Below are 21,857 nucleotides of genomic sequence, written 5' to 3'. Positions count from 1 at the left end.
CAAACACGCAAGTTTTGGTTTCCATTGTGGCCACCGTATTTCTGGAAATGCTTGCCGCGCGCTTGTTCAGTTGCAGCTATGGAGCACGGTAAGCGGCACTCAAAAGTGTGGCTTTATTTCACATTAAGGGTGTACTCACACTAGGCAGTTTGAACCGTGCCCGAGTGCGTTTGACCACCAAAGCGCGGTTCGTTTGACTAGTGTGAGTGCTCCGAACCGTGCCCGGGCGCGGCTCGTTTAGCCGGCCCTGGCCCGCTTGGAAGAGGTGGGCCAGAGCACGGTTCAGTTGGACTCGGGCGCGGTTCGCATGCAGTGTGAGCGCTAACTGTGCTGGAGCACGGAACAGGACGCGTGATGTCGCGTTTTTGCGAGGTAATCAGCGTTTTTATAGTCCATAATCAAAGCTGCAAAGTCCTTGCTGCACTTCAACTGGTAATTAAAAACCTCCTCATACGAACAGCACGATTGCGTGAAAATTTTCGTGCCACAAAGGCGAAAGACCTGTTTAATAATAGGCTGTGAGAGGGCTGTGGACCCACGCGGACCAAATGATTTAAAATAATTATCTACAAAGTAAACTATTTCACGTTTAGCGAGAGCGTTGCTCTTCCTGAAACCATCGCAACATAATGACGTAAACGTGCTCCGGCACGAATGCTGAAACCCTATGTGAGTGCAGGCCAGAGGAGGAGTGGGGAGGGGGGACAATCGCACTCGAGCCCGGTTCACAGCAACCGTGCCTAGTGTGAGTACACCCTAAGGGTATACTCACACTAGGCAGTTTGAACCGTGCCCAAGTGCGTTTGACCACCAAAGCGCGGTTCGTTTGACTAGTGTGAGTGCTCCGAGCCGTGCCCGGGCGTGGCTCGTTTAGCCGGCCCTGGCCCGCTTGGAAGAGGTGGGACGGTAAAGTTGGACTCGGGCGCGGTTAGCATGCAGTGTGAGCGCTAACCGTGCTGGAGCACGGAACAGGACGCGTGATGTCGCGTTTTTGCGAGGTAATCAGCGTTTTTATAGTCCATAATCAAAGCTGCAAAGTCCTTGCTGCACTTCAGCTGGTACCTTGCAAACCTCCTCATACAAGCAGCACGATTGCGCGAAAATTTTCGTGCCACAAATGCGATAGACATGTTTAACGATAGGCTGTGGACAACCGCGGAACAAACGACTCAAAATTACTATCCACAAAGTAAAAGAGCGATGGACTAAATTGCGTTCAGCGAGAGCGCGCTCTTCCTGTGTTTTTACATGCAACACATGTGACAAAATGATATCTTGCACGGGAGGATGCACTACGAATATAACGAAACACCTACGCCTGCATGATGTACAAATTAAGGGGTGTAGCCTGTTTGACGTGCTGCGCAGGTCCACTGTCTCGTCATGCACAGAGAGTCCAGACCAGGGTGCAAGTTCTGCATATATAAATCTGTTTTTGGGCTGGTGCAGAGGCATTCCTAATTTTCTCCTACATGGGCTGCAGCTCCTAAAACTAAAACTCATATTGAATCAAAACAAAATTATCCTCTGTGAAATCAAATGAGCCTGTGACATGTTTTGACTCAGCCCACAAAGAATCGGAATTGAGAATCGAAAAGAACCGAAATCGAAAGGAAGAATCGGAATCGGAATCAGAATCGTTCAAATCAAAACGATGCCCAACCCTATTTCTCACATTTCTGGGTTTCTCAATTCACACGGCACTTACGGTCAAATGGAACAAAACTCTGAAATGATAAGAGAAACATACAAAATGTGCAGAGAGGTGAGGTTGTGAGGACTGGAAGTGAGAATCACTGATCTATTGTGTTCAAATACAAGCTATCAGCACCGATAGCATCGTGGGCAGTGCGTCAACATGTAGCGCTGTTGCGCTTCAGGAGTCTCGTGTTCAAGTCCCGGCTCGCAGACCTTTCCCGATCCCGTCCCTCCTCTCTTTCCCACTTCGTTTCCTGTCTCACTACTGTCCTATAAATAAAAGGCAAAAATGCCAAAAACTTAATCTTAAAAAAAAAAATATATATATATTTTCTGAAGCAACCATGCCATTTTAGCTTGCTTCTACAAGTCTTTGAGCTTTTTTCCTAATCATGATTCGTGTTTCAAAGGACTTGTGGTCAAGCTCTATATTACAATTACAGTGCTGTACCAGGTGAGCTACCGAGCAAGTTTACCATGTCAGAAAGCCATATATTTGGATTTAGTTATGTGATGCAAACATAGAAATGTATGAGTTTAGTCAGCTGCAAACTTGCATTTAGATCTGCCTCCATCCAATCAACAAGTGACTGATAGAACCAAGACCCCCCTCCCACAAACCACTTTTTTTACTTTTCGATAATTTGTTGTACATCTGATGTACATCACAACATCGAAGAAAAGATCGTACACTACTTCAGTTTCATCGCAGGTTTAATTAGTGAACTAGAAATATCACAGAATCTGATTCATATTACACTGTAATGTTAATTAGATTTTTTTTCTAAATCCTAAAACAGTTTAGTTTAAATAAATAGTTCACCCAAAAATTCTGTCATTATTTACTCACCCTCATGTCGTTCCAAACCTGTAAAACTTTTGTTCATCTTTGGAGTACAAATGAAGATGCGCAACTGCCACTTTGATGCTTCAACGTTCATAAAGAAATCATAAAACTTATCCATATGAAATGAGTGGTTAATTCCACATTTTCTGAAAAAACTTGATAGCTTTATATGATGAACAGATTTAATAAAACTTTTATTCACAGATTTGCATTGGTCAGCAAACATAAACAGAACCTCAACCATACTTGCTTGACACATGAGAACAAGCTTCTGTCTGCTATAAATGATATGTGCGTTGTTTAATGTTTATATGTGAATAAAAGCCTAACTTTTCTGACAGTTACTTCAGAACATTTGTTGTATTTCATATGGATTTGTTTTGATGTGTCAGGTGGTAGTTGCATAGGCTTTCAATGAACAGAAATGTCCCAGATTTAATTAAAAACATCTTCATTGGTCTTCCAAAGATGAATGAAAGTCTTACAGGTTTGGAACTACATAAGGGTGAGTAAATAATGACAGAAATGTTATTTTTGGGTGAACTATCCCTTTACGATTTTGATTAGATCTGATTTAAATTCAATCGACCAGAAACTCCAGCACTTTCAGCACCAGATTTTGAAATGCTCATGACAGACGTCACCAACTTGGCTTGCCTTCGCCTCAGTGATTGACTGTTGTTTGGCACTCTTGCTTCTCATTTGCATGAAGTTCAGCAATTTTTTCTGCTGTGCACCGCTGTCAATCCTTCGCTTTCCCAAGCCTGATGCTCATCTCCCATAGAGAATGAATTGAAAGCGCCTACTCATGCTCCAATCAGTGGACATGCATGGGTTCACACATTCTGCATCAGTAAACAGCCACACAAAAATATCACACAAGCTTTTGTGCATTTTGAAAACCTTCATAATTTCACATCTGTCCCAGCTGAGCATGTGACACTATGACTAAGACTAAACTAAGAGTATTATTGATGAACACTAGTTCATTATTGAAAATCTGAAAGGCTCAATCTGAGAGCAGTATTCATGAGGAAGTGCTGTCTGCACTCAGAGGAGTAAGTGATATGTGTGAGTGTGTGCAATGGTATTATGAGGGGTGTTTTATGAGCCCCGGGGACATAAGGTATAAGCCACAGCACAAAGAAAGAGATGCTCACTAAACACTTAACATGAATGATTAATCAAACAGATGAAAGGTTCTCACAAGAGTTCTCAGGGCTTGATTAGTCTTCAGTGACCTCAGTAGCCACAGTGGATTTGGAAACGTCCTTCCAGTAGCTTGAAATTGAATGTGATGACTCCCTCGGTGGCGCATAATATGTTTAGCAAATAGTGAGTTTGAGTTCTGATGACTGACATGAATCTATTGTGTATCCAGTATAAAGCATCTTGTGCTAAATAGAAAACTAGATTTTTACATTTTCTGAAGAAAGTAAGATTCACATTTGCCAGTGCAAAAGTCAGTTCTGCTTGTGGTTACTAAGTTGTTTTATGTGGTTTTTAGCATGTAGCTATGTGGTTGTTTTGGTGTTCTGATTGGTTACTTTGCTGATCCATAGTTGAGTCCTTCCGAGAAAAGAGTGGATCGAGATGACGAGTTAGCCAAAATAAGTGCCTTTTGCTGTAAAGGTTGTAAACTCAACGATGGAGAGCCGTGTTTTCTGTCATTTGATGACAGGCACGCTTTCTCTCTGTGACTTTGGTCAAATTAAACTGTAAAATAAATAGTTTATCCCTTTAAATGCAATGGATTTTGAAAGATATCAACAAAAAACAGGTTTTCAACTGGAAAAAGAGAGCAGAGGACCATAACTTAAATGGGTATATCTTTAAAACCATTCAAGGTATGACTTTAAATAGGATACAATTTTAAAGTGGTCTCCTCTTTCCACTGATACCAAAATCTCAATTTTAAAATTTGGGTCACTGTGACTCATTTTGCTGGATCGGGTCACAATTATGTCGTTTTAATGACATAACATCTTGTTATTATGAGAAAAGATGTCGTTTTAACGAGAAAAAATGTCGTTTTAATGACAACATCTCATTATTATGAGAAAAGATGCAGTTTTAAGAAGAAAATAGGTCAATTAAACTACATAACATCTGGTTATAACAAGAAAAGTTGTGTAAATGTATTCATATTTAATGCTTTAAATTAACGTCATAACCATGTTACTACGAGAAAATATGCTGTTTTAACAAGAAAAATGTTATTTTAAAAAACATAACATCTCAGTATTACAAGAAAAGATGTAATTTTAACAAGAAAAATATGTCTTAATGAGAAAAGAACTATAAAGATGATTCCCTTTAAATCTCTTTATAAACAGACTCTAAAAAATTTAGATAAAAAGCATAACCAACATCATCACTGTAGGGATCTGGAGAAATACAACTTCTTGAGTTTTGATAACTTTAGACTTTTCTCAAATTTGTGTATGGTGTATAAAATTCTAAATGGTCTGGCCCCCTCCATACTAAGTGATTTTGTGCATTTTCGTTCTACACACTTGGTAAGATCTACTAGATCTTCTATTAGTGATTGTGTTGTTCCTTTTCGTCACTCTGCCTTTGGATTATCGTCTTTCTCTGTGAAAGCTATTACTCACTGGAATACTCTACCAGAAGACATAAGGATGTGCACGTCAACTGATATTTTTAAACTTAAACTGAAATCTTATTTAAAATCAACTCAACTCTGTAAACATTGACACTGTCTTTTTAACGGAATGTCATTATATTGTTCTTTGTGGCCCTGATAGAAGATGTATAAGTATTAATGTATTTGTATGTGTATGGTGTTTTATGTTGTTTGCCTATGTTTACCTGCCAGGGGACTGCGAATGAAAATTAGCCATTGGCTAAATTCGGTACAATGCATGAAATGGAAACATTTATGTTAAAATTGTACATGGTCCCTTTTGAAATAAACTCAATAATAACAATAATAATAATTTTCTTGTCCATACAGTAAGAAGTCAATGGTGTCTAATGTTGTTTTAGACCCTTTTATCATGAAAACACAGTTAAAATATTCTGCACGATGAAAAGCACTTTATAACTTTATTTAAATTTAAGCTAAGTTGAAGACATCATGTCACATGTCAAAAAACATTTTTGTAAAGGCACTGGTGTTGTGTGTAAATTTTTTAGATGACTTCAAAGTCGATCCATGCTGTCTGTGTCAGGTACTCAGAGAGATGTACCCTCAGGGCTTTCAAAAAGAGCTATGAACGTGTGTGTGTGTGTGTGTGTGTGTGTGTGTGTATGTGTGCACCTGGTATTCATCACGTTGTGGGGACCAAATGTCCCCACAAGGATAGGAATACCAGTAGATTTTGACCTTGTGGGGACATTTCTCAGGTCCCCATGAGGAAACAGGCTTATAAATCATGCACAATGAGTTTTTTTGACGAAGTAAAAGTGTGCACAATCTCCTGTGAGGGCTAGGTTTAGGTGTAGGGTAGGTGTAGGGCGATAGAAAGTACGGTTTGTACAGTATAAAAACCATTACGCCTATGGAATGTCCCCATAAAACATGTAAACCCAACATGTGTGTGTGTGTGTGTGTGTGTGTGTGTGTGAAAGATAGGTGGGATTGACAGATGACGCATAGATGCACAGTTTCATGCTTGGTTTCTAGTTCACCTCAAGGCTCTTAGCACAGCCATCATTTAAGGTGATTGCAGTGGAAATCACAGAGATGACATGTAGGTCAAAAGTAGGCAAAAAATAGTAAAAGGGAAGCACCTTGAAATCCATTTAGAGCCCCTGCAAACCTGTTGCAAACCACTTTAGGTGGATCCAAACATTTTAGGACACAGTGAACACATTAAAGATGCATTTTCTGTGCCATCGAATAGGTAGTCCCACCCTAAACTTACACCATTGGTTGAATGGCCATAGAATTTGACACATGTAGGCCACTCAAACAAATAGCAATGCTCTGAAAGCATCACAGGGTCACAGCATTTACACTATTAATGGAACTTGCACTGTAAATGGCTTTCTTTATAGTCTTTGCTTACAAATTTGGAGGAAAACTAAAAAAACTCACATTTAAACTATGCTGATTTTGTTCATTAGTATTTTATCTGATTCTGTCTTGCACATGTGCGGTTTTTAAGTATCCCTCACCCAGAACCTTGCGAGCATGCTGTGTCGATGCATCTCATGAATGCTGCATAAGTCATATTTTATCAGTGATTTATCTTTGCCCACAGCAACAGGCAACTTAATCTGCAGAATGTAAATCCGCTATTTAATTTGCAATTCAGGTGATGTCTAATGTTCCATTGCATTTTTGCAAGGGTTATCAGCAGTTTGGCGACCTCAAGGTATTGCCATTGGACGCTTTGATGTGTCTATAAATGGCTAGGGAGATAAGAGGAGTCGTGGAGCCCAGACTGTTATGCAGTCTTCGGACCATTACCTTTCTAGTGATGTTATGACTCTAAGAAGTTCATCTGAGTATGTGTTTGAATGCATGAAAATTTGTAGTTCCTACTGTTTATTACATATTTAGGTTCCTATCATATATGTATTGGATAAAATATGCTATTTGTTTTCAGCAGTGATGGGCAAGCTACTTGGAAAATGTAGTGAGCTAAGCTAACAGTTACTCTTCATTAAATGAAGCTTAACTACACTAAAGCTACAGCCTTGGGTAATGTAGCAAGCTAAGCTACAGCATCATGGCAAAAGTAGTTCACTACATCTAAGCTATTTTTTAAAATGTCATTTTTCTGTTGAACCAACATCATACCAAGTCAATGCTCTCTCAGTGATCAATTAAATTGTCAGTCATACAAGTTCAGTTTAATTGTTTATTCAACCACTCTTCCAAACCAATTTGGCAACAAAAATCAGTATCATGTACAGGGCTGGATTTATCTCATTTATGGGGGGTTGAATTCTTTCTTGAAAAAACAAAAAACAAAAAAACAATGGCACCAGTTTCAGAATATTAAACAAATAAAACAGGGAAAACATGAAATTTGTAAATAAAATAATTTTATACATATTATTGAATAACATAAGTCTATATATGAATGGGTGTTCGTCAACTGATTGCATGTTGTCAGAGTTTACAGTGTTGACAGCTTCGTAAAAAATAGCCTAATGGAAGCGCTGTAGATTTGCTGTATATAGCTAATAAAATATGACACACAAAAACAGCACTCTAATTTACTGCCGATAGTGACTGATTTCATGAATACAGGAGCCTGTTTTTTTTTTAATTGTCAGAATCTATAGTACATAACAAATACAAAAATAAAAACAAATCACAAACATTTGCAGTCAAGACTGTGAATAAAAGGCAAGTGTGGAATGTAAGCCAGATTTGGCCCAGACCCTGTTACTATCTGGGAAGCAAAGCTAAATTCTATTGTAAATTTATTGTAAATTATTTCCCTCACTCCACAACAAATCCTATAACTTTAACCTTATTCAGAACAGAACAATGATGAAATAAATAAATAAATTTGCCTAAACAATCCAAAACAAATTAAATGCGAAACTGAAAGTAAAGTTGGGTTTATATAGACTACCTCTTTTGCCACAAATACAAATGATCCATTTCTGCAATTTATTTGAAGCGAAATTGCTTTATACTTCATGCACGTAGACGGAAAATATCATGATGAGCAAAAATGTGCCACAGGACCGGTGGTCACGCTGAACTGCATGTAATACACACTATTTAAATTGACTAGTGTAACTTTTGGGTGACTGTGTTTTATTTTTCAAATGAACAGCTGCAGTGATAGTGTGTGCGTAAGACACCGGCGCGATCAAACAGCTGAATGGCATATTCTGTCATTTTGGTCATAGTAAAGGCATAATTTGATACTGCAAAGTCCAAAGCAGTTTGAAGTATCACGAATATTAGCAAAGATTATTATAATTTGTTTGTTTTTGCTAAGACTGAACCGAAACATTTTGCCTTTCGCCATGAATTTGACACCCGCTCCCACCCACTCCCCATCTCGTACTCCAGGTTTGAGATCTTCCCAGAGCACTAGCCTGCTTCAAAGACAAAAATCAAGGCGCCCATCACTAGTTCTAATACTACGTTTTGCATTGCAGATTATACAGTTTTCTGTTGCTATGTGGGAGCTCAGTTTTTTCTGACATTTAGCTAAAATATAAAGATTCAGCGCTTCACATAAGCAATTTGGTTGTGTCGACAACAAATGCTAAACTAAGACACACTTTTCTCATCTCCTCGAATGCAAAAAAAAAAAAAACCCATTAGCCTTTATAAATACAGTGCTGTATTATAAATACAGAAAACATGTACTTTTCAATCAACACTTCTTTATTTACCTCAAGTCTGCAAACACGCTGAGATGCTTCAAACTGCGCGCCGCACTTCATTCACGAGAGAGGCGGAAGGATTAATACGGTTTGACTGACAGTTTGAGGAGCCAATGGTGTCACGAGGTTTAGTGGCGGTGGCGTCGCTTACTGACCCAGGATCAGTGATCCGTAGCAGTTATATTTACGATTTGAGCTTAAAGTATAGAAAAATATATAGCTTGTAGCTTTTGTTGACGCTACCGCGCTACTTGATCAAAATAATAGCTTAGCTACTGAAAAGCTATTTGATTCAGAAAACAGCGACGCTACCACCACGCTACTGAAAAATGTAGTTAAGCTAGTAGCGTCACTACTTGTAGCGACGCTACTGCCCGACACTGGTTTTCAGCAACCATTATTCCATTCTTCAGTGTCACATGATTCAGAAATCAGTCTAATATGCTGATTTGGTGCTCAAGTATCATTTCTCTTCCTCTCTTTTTAACTTTATCTCCCTTTGTACCTTTCCTTATTTGTTTCTGCCTAGCCGCCCCTATTTTTTTCTCATTACTGCACCTAATGGCATTTCATCTGTGTTGTCTTGAAGCAACCTCTCCTATACTTCTGCATTCAGCTTCTCAGTACATCAGTTCATGCTACATCGAATGCAGCACACCGTTCCTCCACCTCTTTCTCCCTATATCACTCATTTTTTTAATTTATTGTCTTCTATCCTGAGGACATGGCACCTTTTTGTGTCGTGTCCTTGCAGGTGGATGAGGGAGGGTCTGGCCAAGAGCCATGCTGGTTCCTGTAATACCATCCATGATTCATATTTAATGCTTTAAATTACAGCTACCCCTCTCCCTCTTTTCCTCCCTCAGTCCTACATATGTGACAGTGACATATAATGGTACCGATGGGCAGAAGTTACTAGGCATGCTCAAAAGGCTTTGAGAAAAGCTCTGAACTGTCTTGATAAAAGATGGATGGTTTAAAGGGTCAAGTCAAGTCAAGTCTAGATTATTTATACAGCGCTTTTTACAATACAAGTTGTGTCAAAGCAACCTTACAGTATTAAAATAATAAAATAAAATGTCAATAATTATGCAAGAGTTCCATATTGCAACAAAGTCAAATTGGGGAGGACTCATCTGGTTCCCATGGCCTTGTGCCGGTGGCCGTTAAGGGTAGGAGTTCTTTCTTGATGATCTGTCTCTGGGGCTCATCTAGTTGACACGTTATCCGCTGACATTCGGCTGTAGGTGTTGATCCACCATCTGCTCTAGGTTTGGACTGGATCCGGGGGACTGCAGTGACCATCTGATCTGGATACGGACTGGATCTGGTGGCTATGGTGACCTGGGAATAAGAAACAAACAGACTAATATTAATGTAGATGCAAGAGTTCCAAGTTGCCACAAAATCAGATTGGAGAGGACTCATCTGGTTTTCGCTGTCTTGCGTCGATGGCATCTAGGTGATGCAATAGGGTCTGGCTGCAGACATGCACCTCCACTGTCAGACCTGCACTCTCAGACCTGCACTCTCAGTCACCCAAACTTCCTCTGCAGGTGACGTCACTTGCAATCGACACCTGCAGTCTACGGTACCTGCGCTATTTGCAATCTGCGTGTAGTGCTAGTGGGACGTGTTTAGGGTGACCAGACGTCCCGAAAAATTCGGGACAGTCCCGAAATCTAAGCTGCTGTCCCGAATCCCGAATCCCGCTCTAATTGTCCCGAAAATTATGCTGAAGCAATATCTTAAATAGTTATTGTCTGATAAAACATAAAAAACTGTCCGTGGAGCGAGGTTGAGTCATCCGCCGGCTGCTCATTGGCTGCAGCATCTTGTTTTTTGTTTTGTTTTTTTAGATATACCCAGAGCCATAGAGAAAGAGAGCTACGACACGCTCTGATCTCGCCGCCGCGCGGTCACGTGGTTCGTGGAGCGCCCAATAGTTCCAAACAACTCCGCGCTCCAATGTGTTTGAATGGGTTTAAGTAGGATAGACAGCAGTTTTACTATATTTGCATCAATTTCGAGTAATTATTAACACATAATGTGCATTGATTGTGTATTGATAACTTCTCTGAATACGCTTTACAATCGCATTTTATTCTGGGCAGTGATAAAGAGACATAATTAATATGTTCTCATACTTTTTGGCAGTCAAATGTGACCAAACACGTAACTTTTATTCAATTAAATAATTGTAATATATAGTTCAGTTCTATTTAGTTAATATTTGAGGAGGCTTTTTTTGTACTAAATAATATGTGCAATAATGATCCTGACCATTTAAAAGATAACATTTTCTAATATAGTATTTATATTACAGTTAGTTTGATATTTAAGGTAAAATATATTGGAATGTGTATTTGGACATGATCAAACACTCTTTTTTTATATGTTTTGATTTAACGATTTAATGTTAAATAAGAAAAAAGTAATTTATTCGTGTTATTTTATGATATTCAAATATACAACATAACTGAATATTATAAAAGGCAAGCAAAAATGGCATTTGACATAATAGAAAAGAGGAAAATAGTGTTTAAAAAACACAAGGCAACGAATTGCATTCAGCATACATTTTTTTTTTATCGTATTTCTTGAATGCAGTCTTTACTGAAACTCATTCAATCTCCCACAGTGAGAGAAAGATTGCAGAAAAACTAAAAACGTAAAAATATGACAATTAGTATCTGGTTATGGTCGCTATTACGGTGTTTCTCACGTTATCTAACTGCATTTACAGTATAACTGTTTATTTTTTAACGATAAAAATTAAGATGTTGCTAGCAGCAAATTACACTGTACCAACACCGCGACAGTACAGACCAACAAGTTGGTCTCGTCCTTCTTTAAGAAGGCACCGTGTTCAAAATAATACTTCTGTAGCCTACGTATTAGGCTATATCAATTTATATGCATATGTACTTGTTAATAAAAATATGATTGCTTCATTAACTTCAGTTTGAAGTATAAAAATAGCCTAACGCAACTTAACTAAAGTTAGGCTACTTATATTAATAAAAACATGATTGGTTCAGTCACTTTCGTTTGAAATTCATTATCTTTATTATTCATTACCCCGCAACCCCCCCCCCCCCCCCCCCGGTCCCGAATTTCAACCAGTCTCATCTGGTCACCCTAGACGTGTTTGATTGAGAATAACTTCTGAATTCTTTCAAGAATCATTGCTGTAAGTACATATGTGTATCTGTGTGTGTTTATTATACGTTTTATTAGATTGTATTCTGATATACAAAATTATGTTTGCCAACGTGTTCGCTGCTCACTGGTTGTGTTTAAAAAGTTGCATTAGCTAGGGCTGTGCAATTAATCGAAATTCGATTTCGATTTCTGCTTCAAACGATCATGAAAATGCAGTAATCGAGATGAAACGATTATTGTTCCCCACTCCACCCCCTTTCCAGTGGTGCGCTTTCGCTCTTCCATAAAAGCCTAATTTCACATGCAAAACAGCAAAATCATGTAACGTGACCTTCATAAAACGGGACATGCTTGATTTATTCATGTTTCTTTGATGTTATGTTTTTAATAGCGCGTAGGAAAAGTTGCGGTGTTTTTTGAATGCGCTCAAAGACGGAGCCGAACATGGACTTGTAAAGTTATATTTTAACCCAGGTGCGCGCCTAAACGGTCAAATACACGCAAAAATATTTGAAAATGAGGCGCTTGTTGATTATTCATGTAAACGCTTGTCAGTTATGTCTTAAATGACCATAAACAGTTGAGAATAAAAATACGTGTGTAACAGTATATTGTGTCCGTGTGGTTAAGCGCAACACATAAGATTCCTTCTGCTGTCTGTGTTTAATATGAATAAAACTTAAAAATACAAAAAGAAAAATCAGTCACTGCTTTTGAATGAAGGACGTTTGTAGTTTTAATAAGAAACAAAGCATGTTTAACTATTACAGTGAAGATGCTGTTTTATTTTACATTTAAATAATTACATTTAATTTCTGTAGTATTGTTAGACTACTTTAGACTTGCATAAAAGTATTCAGTATTTTTTTAAGCACTGTTATTTTTATTTTTATTTTATTTTTTGGTATCTTTTTCGCTGTATTTAAATTAATTACTATAGAAAGTTTTGGACCCTGTCATAATCGTTTAAATAATCGTGATTACAATATTGACCAAAATAATCGTGATTATGATTTTTGCTGAAATCGTGCAGCCCTAAGCTGTATAGCCTAATTAGTCAACCACTCCGTCACTGACTTAAATACAGCTAAAGTAAGCTAAACTACTGAACAGAATGGTATATATGCTTTCGTAAGTTAATTATATAGCTTACACGTAAACTACTGTATAGTTTAGTGGAAGTGATTGTTGTGTTACTGATATTATAAGTAGAATGAGACAATTAAATGTGGTGTTTTTATTAGCAAAACAGGTAGTATGAAACATTGTAAAGCACCACATTTGATGTTTTGTTCTGCTCCTACTCTTCTCAATTCAGATTACTTCATTTGAGTGACATTTTATATATTATAAATATATGTATGTGTGTGTATAACTGGTTTCTTCTATCCTGCTCTTAGGCAGATGATGCAAGTATAGGTGTACTGATGGAATCATCACAAGAGGTACATTATTTTGTTACAGGACTGGTCACAAGTAATTGTTTCTTTTTTGCACAATACTGAATTAATGTTTTTGGTATCTTACATTTGTATCTCTCTTGTTCTTTGTGTTATTTTAGAGAATCAACTGATGGGAGATTTAAATAAAGCCAGCAAGTGGTGTTTGGAACCGTTGATATATATGTAGATGCCTCATTAGCGACTGTTTCTATGGGCCTTTATACATAAGCCGTCCGCCATTTTGCTGCGGTCCACTTGACGTCATTCACCCATAGATCTAGGTAAATCACCATAGTAATCACTGAATATTCGAAATATAACAGTCCTTCACAGCCGTTGGTCTGCAAACCTACAGTATGGTGAATGACGTCAAGTGGACCGCTGTAATATGGCGGACGCATCTACGTGCTTGGAGCGGGCCAATGGGGTATCTACGTATACATATATATGTTTGTAACAGCCAAGTGTGCTGCTTGGTTCTGTTCAGCTGCCCAAAGTACTCTGCATGGAGGATGAAGATGTTGATGAGGCCAGGGACAAATTACAGAAGGCTGAATTTTCAGAGGACAGACTTGTTGCTCTGGAACCTTTCAGCTTTATCTTTACTGCGATGAAGGACATGGACTTTTTCCTTGAACATGTAGTTGATGTTATGAATCTGAAAGTATTCTGTCAAACTGAAAAGGAAGGAATAGCATAATGTGCTTCTTTGCAGAAATAAAAGAAAATACATAATTTGCCTCTTTGCATTCTTTCTGTTCTGTTTTTGTTTGTTATGGAAGTGTTTTAAGCTTTTACTTATTTTTATATTACTTTTTTATAAAACTATTGCTAGTTTTCCAAATAATAGTAAATAGTCTGTCTCTTTGTAACTAGCTTACAATAAAAAAAAAACTAAAATTAAAAATATCATCTGCTTAATTTTTGTTAATGTTATAGTTTGGTAATGTAATATAGTTGTAGCCTACTTGAATGATAAAGTACAACATTATACTCCTATGATAAACAAGCAGCAAAAAATAACTGGGGGCAAAGTTTCTGTCTGGTTATACTACTAAAGTACTTTAAACCATTTAACAGCAGCGTCTTTACTAACAACGGGTACTTTAGTTTAAACTATATAACCGCTTCAATACAGCGTCTTTGGCAACGCGAACGAACGACTGGAAACTTATTTCCGTTTTTTTTGTGTCAATTGCAAGTGACGTAGCAGGTACCGTAGTGTGCAGGTGTCGATTGCAAGTGACGTCACCTGCAGAGGAAGTTTGGGTGACTGAGAGTGCAGGTCTGAGAGTGCAGGTCTGACAGTGGAGGTGCATGTCTGCAGCCAGACCCTTCTCAGGTGATGAGGTCTTCACTGATGATCTGTCTTTGATGTGGTCTCTGCTGACATTTAGGGCTGTAGAGGATATCTCTGGGTGCTGATGGGTACGGACTAGACCCGGGAGACTGCAGTGACCGTCTGATCTGGATACAGGTGGCTACGGTGACCTCGGAATAAGAAGGAAAGATACTAATATTAGCGTAGATGCCATTCTTCTTCTGATGCAACGAGTACATCAGGTGTTATAAGAAGTGTCCCTGGTTCCGGTTGACCTAAATAATGCAGCCTAACAATCCTTTAACGGATTTGGATTATGAAATGTATTAAGTGTAGGCCAGGTTAAAGAAATGGGTCTTTAATCTAGATTTAAACTGACTGTCTGCCTCCTGAACAGTGTTAGGTAGATTGTTACAGAGTTTGGGCGCTAAATGTGAAAAAGATCTGCTGCCCGCAGTTGATTTTGATATTCTAGGTACTATCAAATTGCCGGAATTTTGAGAACGCAGCGGACGTGAGGGACTATAATATGATAAGAGCTCGCTCAAGTACTGAGGAGCTAAACCATTCAGGGCTTTATAAGTTATTAGCAAGATTTTGAAATCTATACAATGTTTAATTGGGAGCCAGTGCAGTGTTGACAGAACCGGGCTAATATGGTCATACTTTCTGGTTCTAGTAAGAACTCTAGCTGCTGCATTTTGGACCAGCTGGAGTTTGTTTATTAAGCATGTAGAACAACCACCCAATAAAGCATTACAATAATCTATCCTTGAGGTCATGAATGCATGGATTAACGTTTCTGCATTTGACATCGTGAGCATAGGTCGTAATTTCGATATATTTTTTAGATGAAAAAATGCGGTTTTGCAAATGCTAGAAATGTGGCTTTCGAAGGAAAGATTGCTATCGAATAGCACACCTAGGTTCCTGACTGATGACGACGAATTGACAGAGCAGTCATTGAGTAATAGATTGTGTTTTAGGTTATTACATGCGGAGGTTTTAGGTCCAATAATTAACACCTAAAGGGGTCATATCGTACTTTTTTAATTTAAGATATTATAAATCATGATTTAAGATATTTGTTTTTCTGATATTCATAAAGGATTTGAAATCATTTAAACTTTTTTCACAAGACGCGAAATACATACCAGTAAGTACATATCATTGCAGTTTCCAACAGAAATGAACACTAATGATGTAAAACAGCGAGCACTTGTAATCGTTTTCGTACACAGTTATGATTACAGCTCCATATGTTTCCAGACACAAGCTTGCTCGATAGCTCAGCGGGCACGGATTTGGACTTAGGATGTGGAATCCTTGGATACGAATCCCGTGAAAAACATGACTCACGATGAAAGAGCTGAAAGATGAGAGAAACAAGCTAAAACGGCATGCTTGTGATTACGTTTTTACATCACATTCGCTTTTGTTCATACTATCGGGTAGGTTTAGATGTAGATGGTACATTATTTTAAAACGTCACAGAGCATTAGAGTTATAGCGCCACTCAACAGACAATTCAAGTCAGAACTGCGCACATAGAAAACCAACGTCACATAAAACATACTATATGTACGTTCATCTGTTCCGGGGGAAAAAATGTACGCTCTTTTAGCACCACTCAGTGCACATTTTACTTCAAATATTTCATGGAATGGAGGTATGTATTTTGCTTCTTGTGAAAAAAACCTCAGGTATATTTTCATCATGAGATCAGGTAAAAAAAAAAAAAAAACAGAGTTCTGTCTTTAAACAAAGGCATAATTTACCCAGAAATAAAAAATTCTGTCATCATTTACTCACCCTCATGTCATTCTATACTTGTATGGGTTTCTGTATTCTGTAGAACATAAAGATATTTTAAATGGTACATCAGATGCAAAATTCACTGTTTACTTGGTGTTTGGATATACAGTAATGTGTCTTAGCAGTTTGTGGACACAACTGCCCTACAATGAGAACAATTTATTCACTTCTTTCTTTTTAATTGCTAAAAAGCCTAAATAGTCTCAACTATTAGCGTCTCTAACTAGCGACAACAATGTCTCGTAAGCAATGCAGGTGTTTTGTAGTTGGATGTAAAAGTAAACAAAAGAGTCTAGTATTTTCATCTGACATCGGAGCCACTGAGTTTGCAGTGGATTAGTTTTGTTTTTGATGGGAGCACGCCACCAAATAGGGAAAAAATGGCGGGGTGAGAAGAGCTCATTAACATTTAAAAAGAGATGCACCAAAATGACTTGTTGTGAACAGAGCTGTTTTTGGCGAAGTAAAACGGGTACTTTCATATTCACAGGTTTAGGGACCATCTCTAAATTTACATACAACATATTGGTATACACGTTTTGGTATGCATGTTAGATTTGGGATATGTCAAGTCATATCTAAATACTAAATATACCTGACTTGTACATGAACACTTTACAGGTGGTTTTGTGACTGTAAGTCATTCTCTTCAAATGCTACTGAAGTTAGAAATGTGTATACCAATGTCGTGTTTAACTTTAGAGATGGTTCCTAAACTTGCGAATAAAGCTTTAACATCAGCTGCCAGTGAGCCGCGTTTCCAGAAGGCATTGTAAGTCTGAGTAGACCATAGAGACTTTTGGTGCAACTGGTTTACGATAAACGTATGCTCACAATGCTTTTGGAAGTCAGTATCTTCTCTGTGAATACAAAATGAACACAATCCACCTCCACCGAGAAGCCATTAACTCTAATTCTAGTAGCTATAAAAAATAATTCAACATAATAATGGGAATCTGTGAAAACATCTCAGAACTCTCCAGTTGATCCCACAAACTTGTGATCTCTATCGTTAGTTTGATCGGACGCTTCTGTATGAGCTCTCAACCAATGATTCACCAGAGCTCTGCGAGGACTGCCTCCATTTTTTCTATGTTGCACACGGCAAAGTAAAAAGAAATAAGTTAATAAAAAAATATGAAAGAAAAATAAATAAATAGAAGATAAACTAATAAATACTAAATAAAATAATTAAATAAATATAAAAATAAATGAAAGAATAAGTAGATCAAAGTTAAAATTAATTAAAAAAAGTTAAAATAAATACAGAAAATATTTATTAAATATATTTATTTTTTAAATATATTTAAATATATTTTATAAATATATTTTTTAAATATATATTGTTTTTAAATATATATTTCAAGTTACTTATTTCTTTTTTTAAATAAATTTAAATATATTTTTTAAATATATTTATTTAGTTTTTAATATTTTTTAAATATATTTAAATATATTTTATAAATATATATTTTAAATATATATTGTTTTTAAATATATATTTCAAGTTATTTATTTCTTTATTTATTTTCCTGTTATTTGTTTATTTATTCATTTATTTATTTATTTTTAATTTCTGCAGGTTTGGTCCTCCATAGTGAAGAATGGGCATCCAATGTCAAACGATGACAGAATCCCTTTAAAAACTCATGTCTCATACAAGTTATGCAATGCGCCTGATTCAACAGACTTATGATGAATTTTGGATGTGAATTTGCTATTTTAGAAGTGCAGGCTGACCAGTGCATGTATAGTTTAGTCAGGGGACCAGGACAAGGCCTTAATTATTCCAGTCCTTTGCTCCATCATCACAGTGATTTTGAAATAAGGGGAGGAAGTCACTTTGGTGCTCACTCCATGTGGCTCTTTGAAGGTTTTTGCATTTTTTAACATGTTTTTGAAAAGTAATCTGAGGGAGGCCCAGAACTCATTTAGAGTTTTTAGATAGTTCCTGTATAAAATATTAGCCCCCAAGGCAGCACCAAGAGCTACTCAGGAAATTATTATTTCAGCATGTGAGTGAGGTGGAAATGGCGGATGTGTGTATCACACCAACCTTTCCTGACTTTCCTGACGATGATACTCTCCTCTAGTTGCCATTAAGATGATTACATTTATCTTTTTGCTTTTAGCTTCTGTCCTGACATGTTCTCTCCCCTCAGCCTGGGAGAATCTCCTGCAGCTGTTGCTTTGATATTAGCTTTATGAATTTGCGTGAACCGCATATACCTCAGTAATCTGCCCCAATGCGCTGCTGGCACTGTGTTATCTCCCTCTCTCTCTCTCTCTCCCTCGCTCCCTCTATCCTTTCTTCCCTCTCCCTTCATCTCTAAACATTAATCCTTCCATCAAAGTCTTGAATGTGCTCTTTTTGGTCTCTGCCTGTGTTCATTAACAAGATGAACGCAGGGTGACAAGCCACTGATGGGACGAAGACCCTTCCCAACCCCACTCCCACTGTTTTCATTTGATTGAATGTTCTGTGTTCTTCCGAGCTGCACTTTTACCTCAGGTAAACTGCCAAAAATGAGCTCCAGGTTGTGCTCTTGGCCTGATATTCTCCTCTCTTTGCAGATATTAGGCTGGAAAACTGCAGTGCATCATTGATCTGATTGTAAAATCCCTCTTCAGCATGGCTTTATGAGAGACTCTTTTCCCTGAGCTCTTAGATTAGTAGGTTAATTTTGATTCAGAGGACAAAAAGAGGCTGTTTTCTCTTTTGTGCATCAGACATTCTGCATTCGTATGTGGTTTGTGAATCTGTTCCCATTACAAAGAAAAAATCTTTCTTGATTTACATAATTGATCTATAATTTAAGTCTTTCATCACAGCAGGAGTGTTTTCCATCAGTTGCCAGTTGAATTCTTGCAACAAATACAAATGAATTTTAATTAACTACAGTTATTGGCACAGTTATTGATATATGGACAGACCTTTTCAGAAATTGGCAACTCATTTCTCTTTTATACAGTAGATATAAAATAATGCTTTGTGTGTTTAATTACACTACCAGTCAAAAGTTTTTGAACAGTAAGATTTTTGATTTTTTTAAAGAAGTCTCTTCTGCTCAGCAAGCCTGTATTTATTTGATCCAAAGTACAGTAAAAGCAGTTATATTGTGAAATATTTTTATTATTTAAAAGAACTGCTTTCTATTTAAATATATTTTAAATTTTAATTTATTCCTGTGATCAAAGCTAAAGTTTCAGCATCACAACTCCAGTCTTCAGTCTCACACGATCCTCTAGAAGTCATGCTGATTTGCTGTTCAAAAACATTTATTATTATTGTTATTATCAATATTTAAAACAGTTGAATACATTTTTTTTCAGGTTTCTTTGATGAATTCATAAGATCCAAAGATCAGCATTTATCTGAAAAAAAAAAAAAAAAAAACTTTTGTAACATTATACACTAAAAGCTTAATTTTTTTAGGGAAAGAAATTATAGAAATGAATACTTTTATTTAGCATGGATGCTTTAAATTGATTGAAAGTGACGATAAAGACATTTATAATGTTACAAAAAAATTCTAGTTCAGAAAATGCTGTTCTTTTGAACTTTCTATTCATCAAAGAAACCTGAAAAAAATTCTACTCAGCTGTTTTCATCATAATAATAATAATAATACATGTTTTTTGAGCAGCAAACCAGAATATTAGAATGGTTTCTGGAGGATCATATGACTGGAGTAAAAATGCTAAAATCCAGTTTTGAAATCACAGGAATAAATTACATTTTAAAATATATTCAAATCAAAAACAGTTATTTAAAATAGTAAAAATATTTCAAAATTGTACTGTTTTTGCTGTACTTTGGATCAAATAAATACAGGCTTTGTGAGCCGAAGAGACTTCTTTAAAAACATTTAAAATCTTACTGTTCAAAAACTTTTGACTGGTAGTGTATATTTTGTTAATAAAACATTATTTTTTTTTATGTCAGATGTGCAAAATAGTGGCTTAGCTGTGTCAGTGTGTGCGTTAACTTTATTTAAATTTTATTTTATTTCTTATTGGTTTAGTTATATGATGTACTGATAAATTTGACATGCAATAATGAGATATTAGTTTTCTTGTTCAATCATTTTTATTAAACTTTGTAAATTAGTCTCTTTTTTAAATACATTGTTGCTTCAGAATGGCCCCATGCTGTCCTAAGGGCCCTGACTGTCCAGGACCCCTGTTACAAATCGAACACATAATTCAAGCAGTTTCTGACCTAATAAGCTTTAAAGCAAACACATCCAGGTGCTTTTCTAAGAGAAACCCATAGAGACTTGCTTTATACACCTCCGAGTGTTTTTTCTGCCGTCAGATCAGTGTTGTCACAGCGTGACCCGAGGGGAAGAGAAAAGATGAAGAGCTGACAGTCTGACTCTGCTTTGACCTCTCTCCAGCTTCCTTTATTGCTCACTGGTTGCCATAAGAACGGCAAAGCATCACATGCTTTCTTCGTTTAGGAGCTGCACAGGGGGTGAGTAGTGCCACAACAATGTGAACAAAATGCGTCAGAGTGTTTTTTTTTTTTTTTTTTAATGCTTGCAGTTTTCTGGCTTGTTAACTGTATTATTATTCTATCATAGTGGTTCCAGTAACTCATGAATCATCATTTTGTGGGCAATTCTTAAATTAGAAAAACTTTTCTGTCCACTACAATGATTTTAATGAAAAAGTTATAAAAAAAAAAACAGATTGTAATAGTTTTTCAGTCTCCTGAATTAATTTAATTTTTTGTTACCAAATAATTACTTAACAATAACTTTATTGGAATTAGTTAAAACTTTATATTCATTTTATGTAAGTTAATTCAATTTTATTTTATTACTTTTATTTATTTATTTGATAAGACAGTTAGGGTAGGTCGAAAAACCCATTTCATTTTCTCCTCCAACTTCAAAATCATCCTACATTGCTGCAGAAATTCCGACCCAGTGTTTACAATGTGAACATGCAAAGAAGATCAAATGCTCTTTACAAAAAGGTAAAACAGGCGATGTAGGGTGATTTTGAAGTTGGAGGAGAAAATTAGATGAGTTTTCGACTTACCCTAACTGTTTTAAACCGGAATATACAGAGTACACGCAGAGCTAGACAAGACCAGCATTTGAGGTTAAAAAGTATAAAAATTGTGATTGTTTCACTAGATAAGACCTTTATTCCTTGGCTGGGATTGTTTAGAGCCCTTTGAAGCTGGATTTAAACTGCATTTTAAACTCACAGGCACCATTAAAGTCCACTA

General features: G+C 36.8%; 1 long non-coding RNA gene across 1 annotated transcript; it reads left to right on the top strand.

Moving 5' to 3' along the window:
* Positions 1-12,025: 12,025 nt before the first annotated feature.
* LOC141298476 (uncharacterized) lies at positions 12,026-14,214 on the top strand. Its single transcript, XR_012341594.1, has 3 exons — positions 12,026-12,065; positions 13,438-13,482; positions 13,599-14,214. It is a non-coding gene; the product is annotated as an uncharacterized lncRNA (long non-coding RNA).
* The last annotated feature ends 7,643 nt before the right edge of the window (positions 14,215-21,857 follow it).

The sequence above is a fragment of the Garra rufa genome, chromosome 22, assembly GCF_049309525.1.
Source record: "Garra rufa chromosome 22, GarRuf1.0, whole genome shotgun sequence".
Classification (NCBI taxonomy): Eukaryota; Metazoa; Chordata; class Actinopteri; order Cypriniformes; family Cyprinidae; genus Garra; species Garra rufa.
The sequence above is the reverse complement of the archived record's forward strand: the minus strand, read 5'-3'. Positions and strand labels throughout refer to the sequence as shown.